This window comes from Teleopsis dalmanni, chromosome 2 (assembly GCF_002237135.1).
Source record: "Teleopsis dalmanni isolate 2A chromosome 2, ASM223713v2, whole genome shotgun sequence".
Lineage (NCBI taxonomy): Eukaryota > Metazoa > Arthropoda > Insecta > Diptera > Diopsidae > Teleopsis > Teleopsis dalmanni.
Window position 1 is genome coordinate 201,222,229 of NC_051847.1, and position 16,731 is coordinate 201,238,959.

The window sequence follows — 16,731 nt, forward strand, 5'->3', positions numbered from 1 at the left end:
ATTGAAAGAATTTTGTTTGTTTTATACTTTAGTGCTAGATAACAGCCAACAGATGGTATTAATAATACTATAACCAAGCTAAACATAAATAATAATTCATTCACTTATCTCAAAAACGTCAAAGAGCGTCATGGTTTAATTTTTTATAGTAAAAAATTGAATTAGTTCAACTGATTTTATTATAATTGTGTTTTGATATCAGCTAGAAAGCAGCCTCTTAAATGATGACGCAAAAATAGAACAACTTATTCTATAATCGATGCTTTGGGAAAGGGTTAATCTTTTTGGGTAATAACTTCATTTATTAAGTAGTACAGAAACGAAATTCTGTTCAATACAGATAATACCTCTATAATACCTCTAATACCTCTATAATACCTCTAATACCTCTATAATACCTCTAATACCTCTATATAATAAATAGTAAATGGTGTATCCAGCTAATGGACTAATAGATTGATATGAAATCAGAATGGAATGAAAATACGGGTATATTACATAAAGCAATACCCAAAAGATTAAAATTCTGTAGATATAAACGATGGAATATCTGTACTTCTTTTTTATTTATATATACTCCATTTCAATTACAAACACAATCCTACCTATACAAACAATTATTACCCATACCCTATAGGAATGAACGGGTTACTAGCTTCCAACGGAGCAGAGCACTGCGACCAGATTGAACCTATACCCTATAGTAATATATATATATACAAGCAAATATTATATAATTGCAAGTATATATTTTCATATATCATAATATATTAATAACACCACTGATACTGTTTCGATCGCGTTCGAAACCTCCCATATATCTGCTCTACCAATACTTACGTACTTACTGCTGTCATTCTGCCCTAAGTGGAGCATAGGGTCTCAATAACAATACAATTCTAATTAATTATGTTTCGCAAAAGTATTGAAACCACGGTATCTGCTTCCTTCTAACATTTTTTTTAAATTAAATTTTCAAAAATCAGCTATACCAGTGGATATTTTTGGTTTCCGGGAATATAAGCAAGATAATCTGTTTTTCGACATTTGATCGTTATAAGAGGTTACCAGTTTCAGTTGAATCGATATAACACTTTTTTATTTTTAAGGTGATCAATCCACGTATATAACTTTATTATTCAATAAAATATTAAAGCTTTTACCTGATTATATTATTTAGGACATATTTCCACAAGTTCATTCTTATGTCGACCATAAAAATTGATAGAAACATACGCAAAGATAGTATGGAAAAATAAAGTATTACATATACTTTAATGAATTAAATAATAAACAATTTAAGTATTACATCATTTTACAGACTTAAAAATATTAATGTTTTATTACAGGTAACTGTTAGCAAACTTATAAAAAATGCGGCAATAGATAAGAAATTATTTAGATATTGTCCGTAACGTAAAACGAGCATATAGACGAATACAAAGTAGATTAGTATATCTAGTTTTTTTACCCTTCACAATATTATGCACAAATATTGTTAAAAGGTTATTAAGATATTAGGAGAGATAATATAAACAATATATACTATATTTGGTAATTAGATTTAATTAAATAGGCCGATTATATTCTTGTTGGATTCTCAGTTTTTAAACTGATCAAATGAAAGTTAGCACTCAAATTTTTTTCGAAGTTTGACAGATCACATGGAGAACACATGGAGAAAAATTGGGTGACTATACCATGTATATATATATATATATATATATATAGTTATTACAAAAAAATAACTATCAAACCAATTTGGGTTAAAGAAAATGAAAATAACACAACCCAAGAATCTGTGTAAAGTAAAATTTTTTTTACTTTAATATTCGAACATCATATGGTCGCGACTAATATAAGACATGAACCCACTTAAACCACTTCTTAGAAATAAATTAATAAGATATTAACCATCTTTTATAAAAGACTTTCTGCAGAAATTGTATTCCAGTAATAAGGGGTTTAATATAAGAGAGACTTTGTAATATTAGTATTTATAGGTTCGCGACAAAAAAATAAAATGATATATAAAATATATTTGCTGTTTAAGAATATTTGTAAGTATCTAATGTTCAAGTACTTTTGTTCGAGATTAACTGTTCAAAAAGCCTTAATGTCTTTTAGTAGTTTGAACACTTCCGAACATTTAATGTAAGCTATCTAAATGCTTGAGCTGCTCTACTTTTGTTCGAGATTTGCTGTTTGATAAGTTAGAATATCAAGTTCTATAATTATTCTTCTATTCTATTCTATAGATATAAGAATAGAAATTGAAAAAAATGTAGAACTGTCTAAGTATCAGCTAACAACAGTAAAATATGAGAATATAAAATAAGAAAAAATAAAGTGATATTTAACAGCATTAAAAAACGAAAGAAGACAAAATTTCTATAAAAAATCTTTCTGTGAATCGTTTAAATATTAAAATATATTATTATACTTTGTATAATGTAGGATTAAAAGTTATATTGATAGTAATAATTTGAGTGTTCAGTCTGAACATTGAAAATTATTTTGGAAATTTAAATATATTTTTTATACCCTTTTCCTTATTATAAAAACGGTTTTATATACTTTAAAAAGTTTAAGTACACTTTAAATAAAATTAATATAGCATAAATATTACAATTTTTTTTTTGTGCTGGACCTAATTACTCATATTTTAATTAATTGAAATGAAAATAATTCGTTTACACTCCCACATCTTATTAATGAATTCAAAATATGGAAATAGGCGTTCTTAATAGATTTGTACCTGCAAATATGAATTCATACATTTTAATGAAGTTTGCATCGACAGTTGTAAGCTTTCAGTTCGTTTCAAGGAAATATCTCTGAGTGTAGCTCTGCGATTATGAATGAATGAATGAATCAGTCCGCAAACAGCTGTGATCTTGTAATACTTTTACTTAATAGTGCACGCGTAGCGACATAATTGTTGTGCATTTTACGGAGACAATGACTAAAAGTGAAATCTTTTCAGAAAACATTAAAGCTTCGAATTTATGTCACACAAAAATGTATTTTTCGCAATTCTCGTCGCGAAGATGAATTATCATTTTAAGTCAACGTATAATGCGGCGGTTTTATGCTAATGGAGAAAAGCGAAAACTTACCAGAGATTTTATGCCCAGCAACTTGAAAACATTTTCATTTTCATCTGGAGTCAGCAGGGAGCTCTGAGCGTTTATCTTTGGACGCTGCTGCGACACCTGACCCTCTTGCGCTTTCATGTTGCTGCTCATTTATGGTTGCGTACTTTTTGAATTAATTATGCTGCTCGCTTGACTTTATCTCAAAATTGCTTCAATATATAAACAAATGTGGAAGCGCAGATATTTATGCATAAACATGTAGCTTGCAGTAGAGCAACGATTTTTATTAAATCAATTTAATAAAATATAACAAAATTTATGTAAGCGAATCAAGTATTGCGGAAGAATAATATACAACCAGCTGCCGTTGAGTCACACAATCCACTTTTAATGCTTAATTATTTATGTTGGTATTTGTGTTAAAAAAAAAAGAAATTCAAAGGGTTGATTTTAAGTTCATAATTATATATATATTTCTATATACATATATTTTTAATAATTTGCAGTCACTGCAGTGTTATTTTTTGCTAATTCTTTAAATTTTGTTTGGGCTGGCAGAAGCATGCAGCACCTGTCCGTCCACTTTTGTCCAAGTGGGGTACTTGTTTGCTTGTATAATTTCAAGGTTTTACACGTCTCAAGATTTTTATTTTACGTTTGTTGGAAAATTGATTTTTCATTGCATTTATAACTTCTTAAATTACACTTAATATTTTTTAGTTGAACAATATATATTTAATGTTATAAATATATTATTTTATGGCTTTGTTTCGTTTCGCAATTTTATTAATTTCTTTGATTCTCGCTAGTTTGTCGCTTTCTTATTTAAATACGCACTAAAATTACCATTCAAATTCTTATAATTTGTTAATTTTTAAATATAAAATTATGTTAAGTTTTTTAACATAAAACGGAAAAAATTTAGCAATACTGCACAATACACACTGACAACGAGAAATAAATTCATATACAGATGGCAAAAATTTTTTGTTCTCTTTTAGTTTTTGACACAACACTTTCAGTGTTGTAAAACGTAAAATAATAAGAAAATATATTAACTATACGTTGATGACATATGCTTGCGTTATGCAACACATACGACGTAACAAATTTTTGTGATATTTTAATTCAAAGTAAGTAATGAATTAATTCAGATATAAAACTATATTCTAAATTTATTTGTGTTTAAATAATTTTTAAATATAATTATACGTTTGAATTATTGAATTAAATTCGAACAATTTTCATTTTAATGTATAAAATAATGGTGATTTAAATACCGCATTTAATAAAAATCACAACTTATGACACCACATCATCAACTATAATAATTTTCAATGGAAGTAGTATTAAATGTGCAATTAATTCAAACGTCACAAACACATTTTTTTATGAGTTTTATATGAAAAAGTGTTGTATAGTAGTCGAGTAAATTGCAATAGTGTAAACATACTGTAAGTCATAACAATTAAAATATAAAATATCGGTATACTACCGCCACAGAATGAAGGAAAAAAACTTAAATGTTATTTTTGCAAAATCAAATAATACGTTATGCTTGTGTCTTTCTTTTTATAGAACTTCTATAGATAAGTGACATGTTTGATCATTTTCGTGATATTACTCAAAGTAGATCGCTTATCGCTTTGGTACTATTGAATTCTATCGTCTCTTAGTTAAATGGAGGCTACTTAACTAGTCAATTAAGTTTGAAAAAAAATTCTGTTTAAATTTATGTATTGAAAAATGAAATAAATATTGAAGGAACAATAATCTCAAATATAACCAACTGAGCACTGGAAAAAATATTTTATTATTATTAATAATGATAAGTATAATTATTTATATTTATAAAGTCAAGTTATGCAGGTAGTCATATGACAAATGGTCACCTACGTTTATTCTTTTTCTGGTCATGGCCATACAGACAATTAAGTTACAATTCTTGATTTCATACTGTTAATACCATTATGATACTTTTTAGTTGTACTTTAACTGAAAACATAAAATTTTTATACTGATAGGCTAAAATTTAAAGTAATTTATTCATTAAAAGCACAAATTTAAAAATTTATTAGTAAACAGTACAGTTTTCATCAATTTACATTATAAACAACAACAATTTCACATATAACGTGAAGGTCTGCATGATATGGACCGACACAATCGAAGAGTTTTTCAAATTAATTTTAGTATTTAATCTTTTAAGTTAAATTAATTAATATTGCAAAGATGTTTAAAAACATTTAGTAGACATATTAATCATAAACAAATATACAAGAAGAGAGAATATATTTAACAAAAGAAAACATATCTGTGCATTAAAAAATGTTTTATAATTTTATTAATTTTATTTTTATATTTTTATTTTATAATTTTATTTTATATTTTATTTGTTATATAAATAATTTTTATAAATTTACCATCATACGAACTATTTAAATTACGTTTAGTAGCGTAAATAGTTACGTGTGTACATATGTGATAAGATGTCAGAAATAGAAAAGGGGTGGCAATATTAACTTCATTTTTATCAGCTGATATTTCATAATTGATGTAAACATATCAATTTATTTATTTTTGTTGACTTATTTTGTAAATATATTATAAATAATACGCCAACATGCGGAAAAGATTTCCTGTGCTCTTTTGAACTTTCCATCCAACAAAAAATATTTGGACTTATGGAGAAAGTACAAAATCCAGAAACATATCTCTCAAGATATCGCTTCTGTTTATATAAAAAATTTCATATAAAAATAAAATAAACATGAAAAGCATTTTCAATATGATATCATAGAAATCGATATAAATTATATCCTGCAAATGGGAAATATATTATGTAGGAGCAGTCTACAGAATGTGAAAATTGATATTGACGCATAGGTAAATAAATACATTAAAATTATTCGAATATCTTACATTACGCTTTTTATTTTACAGATAAATGATTAAACTATCTATCCCAAATGTGTTATAGTCATGTGCCTATTTAAAGGTACATATAACATCTGTAGACTCTGCTTCGAAACTCGGTTAATTTTTTATTTCTCAGTGCGGCTAAAAGCCTTCCACTTATTGGATACCAAAATACAGTGTTAATGTTTTATTTATTGTATATTCTGTTAGTTGTCTTAATATATTTATAAATATATTTACAATATATTTATTTAATATATTTATAAATATATTAATATAATTATAAAAATTTAAACCATAAGATACTCCCTACTGTTATAATGTGATTTGGAAATAATTCATTATTTGCCATTTTTTTCCATTTTCTATATTTGGCTTCCCATTTTTAAAAGTAATTACTAATTCATTTAATTTATCATTTTATTTATTATTATTTGTAGATTATATTCTAATCTTTAAAATAATATACCAAAATATTTAATATTAATTATTATATATACAGTTCTGACCACGTTACTGATATATATGCCCTGAATACCTTTGGGCAACAAAATAATTGCAGCTTATGACGATAAGTGAATAACTTCACTTCATCTTAACAGATGGAAAGAGATGAGCACCTGTAGACACACTAAACTCATGATGCCGAACCCTTAACCAGGGCAGCGATGAAAGTGCTTAGCTATTCGCGGAGCACGCTAAGCTGGCTTACCTCATTAATTACTGGGTATGGAAAGTATAAAGTATTATCTTAAAAAAGATAACTCTTGTTGAGGAAGACACTTGCAGACTATGCCTAGAAGTAAAGGAGTGAGTGGTGCATATATTGTGCCAATGTCCAGCACTGACAAGCATGAGGATGACTGTTTTGATACACTATTCGGTTGGTGATGATTTGGCAGGCAACCTCAACCCAAATGAGCTGTTTGCAATAACAAGAGATGTAGTAATGCGAATGGAAGCGTCTCTAGCTTTAACTCAATAACGACATTCGAGGAAAAGTACGAAAAAGAACCCAAGTCGTTTCGTGGTTTACTTCGGTTAATTCTTCACTTTAATAGGGCCAGATGCTGCCCCAACGTCCCACAATATGTATAAGTATAAGTACAGATATATGTGTATATATAAGAAAAAAATTATAACAAAAAATACAACGCAATAAGATAACATTGTTAAGTAAAAGTTAAAATGAAACCTTTCAATTTCAATTATAAAACTAAATGATGATATGAGAATATTTCACCACCCACCAATGCCTTTCTATTTTTAACAATAATTACAAATCCATTTAATTTCACTTATCAATTACTTTATTTATTATTAATATTAGCTATCCACACCTTAATTTATGTAAAATCATACTTAAATACAAAAAACGTTAATTGCAGCATCACATTCTTGGATTAATTGAGACTCATAAAAGCCGCTTCATGCATTTTGCAAATATGAACATTTAAAAGTGTTACCGCTTTTATGCTAATTTATAGAATTTATTAAGTATTTAATGTATTATATATGAGTATGATAAGTGCATTTTAAGAGAGGCGGACGTATAACACACGCAATTCATATACATACGAGTATAAGCAACAAATGTTTTTAGTGGCATGAGTTGCAGAAATGTAATGAAACCTGTTTCGGGACTGTTATTAACAGTGCAACACCTGAAAAAGCTTCAACGCACTTGTCAGTGGCTGCTGCGTTGCTTCTCACTTGCGTATTTGTGTGTGGCATTGTCAAGGTTACGAGTATCAAAGTTGCTTAGGCCGTCTCAGAACAGTTACAAATTACATTTTGAAAGACAACTTTTTTGCATTTTTTATTTTTAATGCCAAGTAAAAGGAAAAAGACCGGAACAATGTTGCTAAGCTGAACTTGATGTTGTTTTTGTTTTTGTTTTATTATTGAAGCACTTAAAACAAAAACAACAAAAACGAAAAAGCAATTAAAATGAAAAAATAAGCATAATAAACAAATAAAATCGTATAAAAAATGATTAGCATTAACATGAGCATATATTCACACTAATTTAACACTAATTAATTTATTTACTATTAAATGAATAAGGTATGATAATTTCATGATATTACTTTCTAACTTTTTAATTAAAAATATGCTTTAATTAGACCAAAATTTTTGTTCTTACTTCCTTTTTATATATTCTGTTACTAATTGGCATATAACAGGCGTAATTAATTTTATGCTTTAACAGCATCGTTGGAAAAAAATTTTTTTTTTAACATAATCTGTTATTTTCACTCACGATTTGACATTGACATTGAGTTAATAATTGGTGTTGATTAAGTGCAAATGTTAAAATAATTCAAATTGTAATATAAACGCATATAAGGCAGGATTTAGCAATTTCTTAATAATAATTGAATGCTTCTCTGCTGTTTTTTATAAAACAATTAAGAATTTTTAACTCTAAGCCTTAAACGTTTTTAAATTGCATCGCTTCACATAAATTACTCCATCGTAAATGTCGTGCTACTAAAACGTGAATTTAAATTTGGCAAAAACTCAAATTCCCCTCACCTCGAACAATATTGATAAATATTTTGAATTATTTTGCAATGTAAATTATTGTACTTCCGTAAAATTTAAATAATATTAACTCTTTTCACATGCCGTACTTATAGCGATTAATTTAATTTAAGCTAAATAATTACCAAAGAAACTTGTTTGAAAAAATTTTAAATTAAAATTTATTTAAAATTTATCTTAATTGAAATTTGTTATAAAACATTTTAAACAAATTTGTTTGAAGATAATGTTGAATTCAATTATTTTAATAAATATTATTATTTAATTACTTTTTTAATATGATTTAAGATATTTTTTGTAAGAGATTTAAAAACTGTTCTTTTTTTACAGGTTTATTTTTTTTTTGTATTTTTAAAAATTAAAAATACTTTAACACTTTTTATTTACTTTATAACTCTTTTAGTGGTTATTAAAATGGGCGTGCCGTTACTAAATGGGCGTGCCCTTTTCAAAATGTTAGACAAATTTATATAATATGTGCAAGAAATTTTGGAATTCAACCAATCGTTTTAGCTTCTGAACTGAATACTGTTGGTACTACTGGAAACGTTATAACATATATTATATATATCATTGATATACATTAATAGTATATCATTAGGAAAAAGTTTTCACAGTACTCTAATGTTCCAAATGTAATACTGCGTAAGGGATCTTTTGCCACAGTGCTCTAATGTTCCAAATGTAATACTACGTAAGGGTTCTTTTGCCATATTTATTTCGGAATATAATCTAGGTTTTCTATATGAATAGCAAATTATAGGAATAGAATATATCAGAAGTTCAAACAATTATTCAAAGCAATCTACCTTTTAAAATTAGCATTAGTAATTAAGTTTATAAACTTAAATGCAATCAACAAGCGATTAAGTAATTAACATTATCAATGTTGATATAATTATTTAGTGTAGAATTTTTTTATACCTATATTATATAAATTTGATTGATTTCTTAGCTTTTTAAACCAGTAATAAAGACAGATTAGAAGGCAAGATTAAGTTAGATTGAAGTTGTCGCCTTGTGCTCAAATCCCACTTGAGCGTTGTTCATATGCAGACTAGAGGTCAGGATACGAACAACGTCGAAAAACATGTCTTCCCCATTTAGGTAGAAGTCAACCAACCTCACAAGTATATTAACCTGACCAAGTCCCTAATTTTCCAGGATAATAGCTATGTCAGGTGAATGAAAAAAAGGCTTCTAAATGGATGGACACTGACAAATAAGGTTTCTTTTTCATATGCAAAACCACAATCACGACAAAATTCATTGTAAGGTAGACCCAGTCTTATAGCATATCTTTCTAGATACGTCGCATACCGTAGTGCTGATCAGGTTATATCTGGCTGAAGAATTTATCCGCACAATTTTGATAGATTAGAGGGCTTAGACTAAAGAAAAAACAAAAATAATTTTTAAATACAAAAATATTCATAGATGTTAAATACTCTTTAGAATATTCCTTAGTCGAGCAACGTATTAAATTTAATGGGTAAAATGATTAAAACGTACTCTTTATTTTTGCATTATTCACTACTGTTTAATTACTTTTTAATACATATTGAAAATTCTTTTTTTTTGAAAACGATAGATATCTTTTTCAGTAGTAAACATTCAGTGGTCCATCTCCATGGAACTGTAGAATACTGGCCGTAGCAGGTGTTGTGCATAAGATATATATTCTTCGTGAGCAGTGATTGTTACGATATGAATCGAACACTTTTATTTAAATCATAGAATTGAAAAAACTTTGGAAGCTTAGTTTTGAGAATATTATAAGATTTTTCAAGAACTTGAATAGTATAAATAATTTAATCTGCTTTAATAAGTATTATGTATTTGTTTAACTAGTTTAACTGATAAACATTTTAATTGGAATCATGTATTTCTCGAATACACATATAATCCCAAAAAACAACTAAATCTCTAAGTTAATAAATAAATCCTATAATTTTATTTAATTGGTTTAATTTCAGCACTTATATGCTTTATATTCGTTAACTTTTAACACTCAAATTAATGTAGTCACCAGCTGTTCCAGTATAATTACATTCCAACTTCAAACATAGTTACACTAACGAGTGGCAGTCAAAGTTTAGAATTATTTGCGATACTTCTTGACCATGAGTCAGCAATATCTATTTAATGTTGCTCGCAAGTTAATAGGTTGCTTAATAAATAGTGTTTTAGAATCCATAAATATATACTATATATATAATATGTTTTTTATGGAATATAAAAAATATATTGTTATCAAATTATATACATTTCGTAAAGTTATCGTACACAATTACGGGGTTCCGCATATTTTAAAGTATGTAATTAATAAAAGAGAGAAAATTAATAAAAATTGTTCAAAATTATGAAAAATATTGAAAATTAAATTCAAATTTGTTAATGTGCCCTACACTCTATCAAAGTTAAGGCTAAATTAACTTAATTATTTAAATAATTAATTTAAATTAATAATTAACCTAATACAAAATTAAGTTAAGTTAAACTTATATGTGATAAATTTAATAGATTGAAAACTTGTATATAATTTGAACTACTTGAATAAATTGTTTTTAGAATGTAGTGAAATAATTTTTTTCCAGTAAAATTTCGTTTAAACACTTGTATTTTAACAAATTTTAATAATGGATCCCAACCACCTGTCATTATCGTATGCATAGATTAATTAAAAGAGGGATTTTTAAAAATTATAATAGTTCAAAGTTTATATGAAAACATTTAATTAAAATAAATATATAAGATGTGGTGAACAATGGTGCGAAATTGTTTAGCGGAATTTTTTAAATTTAATTTGAACTTAATATGATAACATTTAATTAAGACACATTCATTATATTTAGTGTAAAAGGTTGAAAAATATTTGAAATTTGAAATTAATTTGATGCTGTTGAAATTAAATCTACACCCCAGACATGTCTGGGTTCCTTGCGATACAAGGTTTAAGTGCAAAAATTAAGTTTTTAAAGGGTTTAGTTTTATTTTATGTGAAGCGAATTTTGTGTCTTCAGCAAGCTTGTTCTAAATATATATTGTATATTAACATTTTTGTCTTGGATATTTTCCCATAATTTCTTTTCCTTTCCGATCAAAAGAGATTTTAAAAGTATTTCTATCTGCAAAATAAACCTGCTTTTAAGATATATTTAAATTATGTTTTTTTTTAGAAGATAAGAGAAGAACAAGAGAGAAGAAAAGAAAAGAAAAGAAAAGAAAAGAAAAGAAAAGAAAAAAAAAGAAAAGAAAAGAGAAGGGAATGGAATCGACGGGAAAGAAAGGGAAGGAAATTAGGAGGAGGATGTTAACGGTGAAAATGTGAGTCTACTTACTCAAACAATTTTTTGAAGACATATAATTCGTATCTCTTATACAATGTTTACATTTAGAATTTTCGAAAATCTTTAGCATTTTATAAGGATCTAGTTTAAATTTTGTACGGATTTTGTAAACAAAATGGGATATATTGATGAATATTTGTCGAGTTAATTATAATAGTCAATATAAAATATTAAAAAAAATATTATTAAGCTCTTATTCCAATGACCCAGACGTATTAAAGGAAAATGGGTTGCAGATTTGAACTCAGCATTATCAAATTAATCTAAGATTGAAACAAAAAAATATACTTTTGTCGTATAGTATAATCCTTTCATTAAAATAATCTTTTTATTTTTGTTTCTTAGTTTTTGAAGTAATATTCTAATTACTTAGAATTGTTTCTTGGCAAAGTCCTATCCCGCTTTCTCGATGCGGGATAGGATAGACTCATGGATCTGTTACAATAAATACTTTTTAATGCATTTGCCCAAACTAAGCTCATTTGGATTAATTCCACAGTATTTTATTTCCATAAACACATTGAACTATATTCAAATATTAAAAACAAATCTAAATTCTCGTATCTATTAGTTTGTATGGACTGCTTATAGCTGCTGTAGGGTGTTTTGTATTCACTTCTGCTTGACATAAAATAATTTTTACCACATTTGCTTTTGTCTTTTGCTTAACTTAGTAGCATTTAAATAATACAAAAGATTTATTTTACAACTGGAAGACAATAAATAAAATAGAAAATCTCAATTATTTCAAGTTCATGGTTTGCCTTTGTGGATATTCGATTTGATTTTATAGAGAAAATATTTTGTATCTTTTTTATGTGTGTGAGTACAATTTGATTTGGTACACGTGTCGCTGACCATTTTAATATGCAATAAAGTCATTTTATAAAGTAATTTTATAAATAAATATGTACATAACTTTTTATTATTTTTATTTCTTAATGCTGCCTGCTGCCTGCTTTGTTTAAGCAAATGTAAAGCGAAGTTCAAGTTCACTTTGAGCTCGTTTTGTAGTTTGCTGCTTGAGTCTTGCGTACAAAAGCTGGTGTACTTAATGATTCTTATTATATTATTATAAATATATTATACTTTATATATGACATGTATTGTACATACCAAAGAACAAGAAATAATTATATAAATTTAATAATTAAAAAAAGTTAACTACCTTGCAAAGTACTTAAGTAGTTTTTAAATGATTGGAATTAATTGACACAATATTTATTTATTAATATATCTGTCATGTTTCTATAGATATCAATCATTTCTTTTTGTATTTATTGTTTGAAAAAAAAATAAAACTATCTCTACAACCTTTAATAAATGAACCTTTTTCTGTGGCTTAAGTAATTAGTTTTTGATATAATTAAGTAATTTCAAATGTGCATTATCTTTGTTAGCAATGATTTTTTATATTGTGGGGGTCATTATGACCTTTGCGGCTTCATCTTAAATGCTTAGATATAGAAATTTCATAGCAAATCAAATAAATATTAATAATTGTAAATCAATTTTCTAAATTGATTTGTTTAACTGACTGCAGATCAATGAACTGGCAAAGACGATATACATATAAAAAATTAACATTATAATTAAGTGAATCATTTCTTAGACATGTGATTTATTTTTTTTTTTGTTCAGTTTATAAATGAGGGTCAAATTTTTCGAAACTCAAAGATTTTGATAAAAAAACATAAATCTGCCAAACTAACCATTAAAAAATAGTTTTTTAAAAGATTTTATTTTGAAATATTTTTGAGGGAAATAATAAAATGCTAATGCTTGAATAATAAGGATGAAATATAAATAAAAAATTCATTAAATAGAGAGAGTTGTTTCCATAGAAAACTGTATTTATTAGGACATAACGCTTATAGGTTTCTTTATTAGTTTTTTAAAGCAGACCTCATAAGTGAATAATTAATAATATTTCGTAATTAATTAACCTCGGATTGTCTGAAAAAAGGAAATTCGCTAATTCAATGAATCCATTCTAGATAAATAGAAGAAAACAAAAAATAAATGTAGTGCAACAGATAAATATACACTTGTTAAAGGTCGATATGAAGACAGAAAGGTCGATATATGTTTCAGAAAATCAGGCAAATATTTTTCATCTTTCAATGAAGTATTTTTCAAATGTTATATAGTTATAAGGTCGAAAACCGATTAAGAAACGATAAAGATAAGATTCTTCGTTTTTTTTTTTTTGGTTGAACAGTGAATACAATAAAATAAATTTGTAGAGGCAGTTTAGATAAACAGTTGATTATGAGTATACGATTCCTTCACAAAAAATATTACTTCCATAGTAGAAGAGATCATAAGATTCATTGTAGATAATCAGTTGATAGATAATCGAAACTTATTTCTTGTTAAAATAATATTAATAATAATATATCATGTAAAAATAAGAAAAATATAAATCATATAAACTAAGATAAAAATTTCCTTAACAGATGAATAGTAGTCAGTACGTATAAGATCATTTTTAGAAAAATGTCTCTTTTTAAATATATAATTCTTTCTCAAAAAATATCTATTATTAGTCAATATCTACAGTAATTATTTGCTAAGATTAACGACTTAACTGTGGAAAGGTGTAACTATTAATACGTCTATTTGATTTCATTATATCCTGTGCGATTATCTGAACTAGATGATTGTAACCGAGATCGCAAAATTTTCTACGTCTTGAGGAAGACGATTTGTTTAGTTATATTCTGTGTGACTTTGCTTTTCACCAGCAGAATTATTTTGGTTATCAGAAACATTATAACAGGGCACATTCTGATCTTCATATGAAATGCTGAATGTCTCTCATTTAGTTTAAAGTCAGTTGTTTTATGTTTATCGTCCTTTGCACTGCGGGAAGTCGAAATACCTTTTATATTCCAGCTTAGTCTATGTAAAAGTTACGGTACTATAAGAAATTATCTTTATAATATTGAGGTACTTGATATCATATTCAATTTTACTCAAGATTCCGTTTCCCCTTCGTATTGAAAATTTTACAGTCTCTCCTACATACCATTTTTATTGTTTAATTCCAAAAATCACTTCCCGATGTTAACGCGCTATATTATTATGGACAAATTATTTACTTTTACATATTACTTTAGGGCGTTAATGAAGTAACTCACTTAGTTACTAAACCATAGTAACAAAAAAATAATGGGACAATGAAGCATAGTTTAAATTTAGGCTGAAATAAAATTAGGTAATATATTTATTACTATATATTTTGCATATATTTTAGATATTTTTATTTTACATATAGTATGATATCGACAGTGAAATATAAAATCTACGCCCCATAAATGTGAAAGTGTTTTGAAGATTTATATTTTTCTAACACTTCTCCAGCACATTAAATAGATGAATGAATATGAATTCGTAAGTATCGATATTTACTAAATATATTATAACATATATATATATATATATGTATAACTTTTTGATTCCAGCATTAACGACACATTCCAACTTTCAGTTGGAATTTAAAAGCGCTTAGCGAGTGATTAAATGCGGTAAACCGCTAAAAGCTAAAATTAAACTTATGCAGGCAGGCGCTTGTCTTGAAGACATCAAACAAAAGTGGTTCAATAATAAAAATTAAGATAAAAAATGTTCCGGGAATTATTGTTAGCAGAATATAACCAGTTTACTCTCAACCGATAATTAAGCGCCGATTCAACTTCACAGCGACTGGCTGAATCAACTGCAACAGTCATTCCTTGAGTCAGTTGCAATCAATGCAATGATCAATGCTGATGAAGAAATGAAAAGTAATTGGCGTGTGGGAAACGCTTTAACGCCACGATTGATTAATTAATTGTATTTGAGTAAAAATCCGAACGTGAATTATTAAATCCAATTTCGATTTAGAAGCGCAGTACCTCACCATATGCGTTCAGTGGTTAGACGTGCTGGAGAAGCTATTGTTCTTTACGTGTTGTTGTGTACACGATGAACGTAAGCTTTTCTTCCGCATTATTCGACCGTGAACATCGATTCTATTGTGGTTCGGTCAAATGCCTCTAACTGAACATCATTAAATTTTGTTATGTGTGCATGGCAGCAGAAGTTTATATTCTTGTGCTTAACTACTTTAAGACTAGAATATTTTAATATCATTTTAAGCCGATCTCTGTGGAATAGTTGCTTTCCAATTAAATACAAGAATCCGCCTGTTACGAAATACAATATCTAAAATGCGTAAATTATGAGCTTCTTTAGAATTAAAAATATGGCTAAAAATAAAATATAATTTAAATATGCTATTAAATTAACTAAAGTTAAATATATATTATGTTTTTTTTATTTGTTATTATTTATTTGTCGAGCTTCTGTCTTTCAGTCAATGAATATGAGTCTTACATTGTAAGCACTTCCGTACAACTTTTACTAAAATTTAAATATTTGCATATACGAACGAGTACGTTTTGAAAGGCAGAGCATAATTTGGTCCATGAAAATATTCATTTTTCAAATTATATATAAGCAAAAGTGTAATGATTCCGGAAAAAGAATAAAATGTCCATATATGGACGCATTTGAATATGACTTTATTAAATCTATTGCATATGCACACCATATTGTTTGTTGTAAACTATTATATTAGTAAGGTAAATTTTTTTTCTTTTTTTTGCCGATAATGGCGTGTCTTTTTATGACGAAAGAAACTATTTAAAAGTTAGACGGATTCAAATAGCAAAAAAAAGACAAAGACAAAAATTTTTTATTTTTAATTTATTAAAATTTGGCTGACCATACAACGCTGTTTCGAGTATTGCCAAGTACTCTTCATCAGTTGT

General features: G+C 26.8%; 1 long non-coding RNA gene across 1 annotated transcript; it reads left to right on the forward strand.

Moving 5' to 3' along the window:
- The first annotated feature begins 5,659 nt into the window (after positions 1-5,659).
- LOC119682389 lies at positions 5,660-7,323 on the forward strand. The gene is made up of 3 exons (XR_005252582.1): positions 5,660-5,984; positions 6,042-6,096; positions 6,520-7,323. It is a non-coding gene; the product is annotated as an uncharacterized LOC119682389 (long non-coding RNA).
- Positions 7,324-16,731: the final 9,408 nt, after the last annotated feature.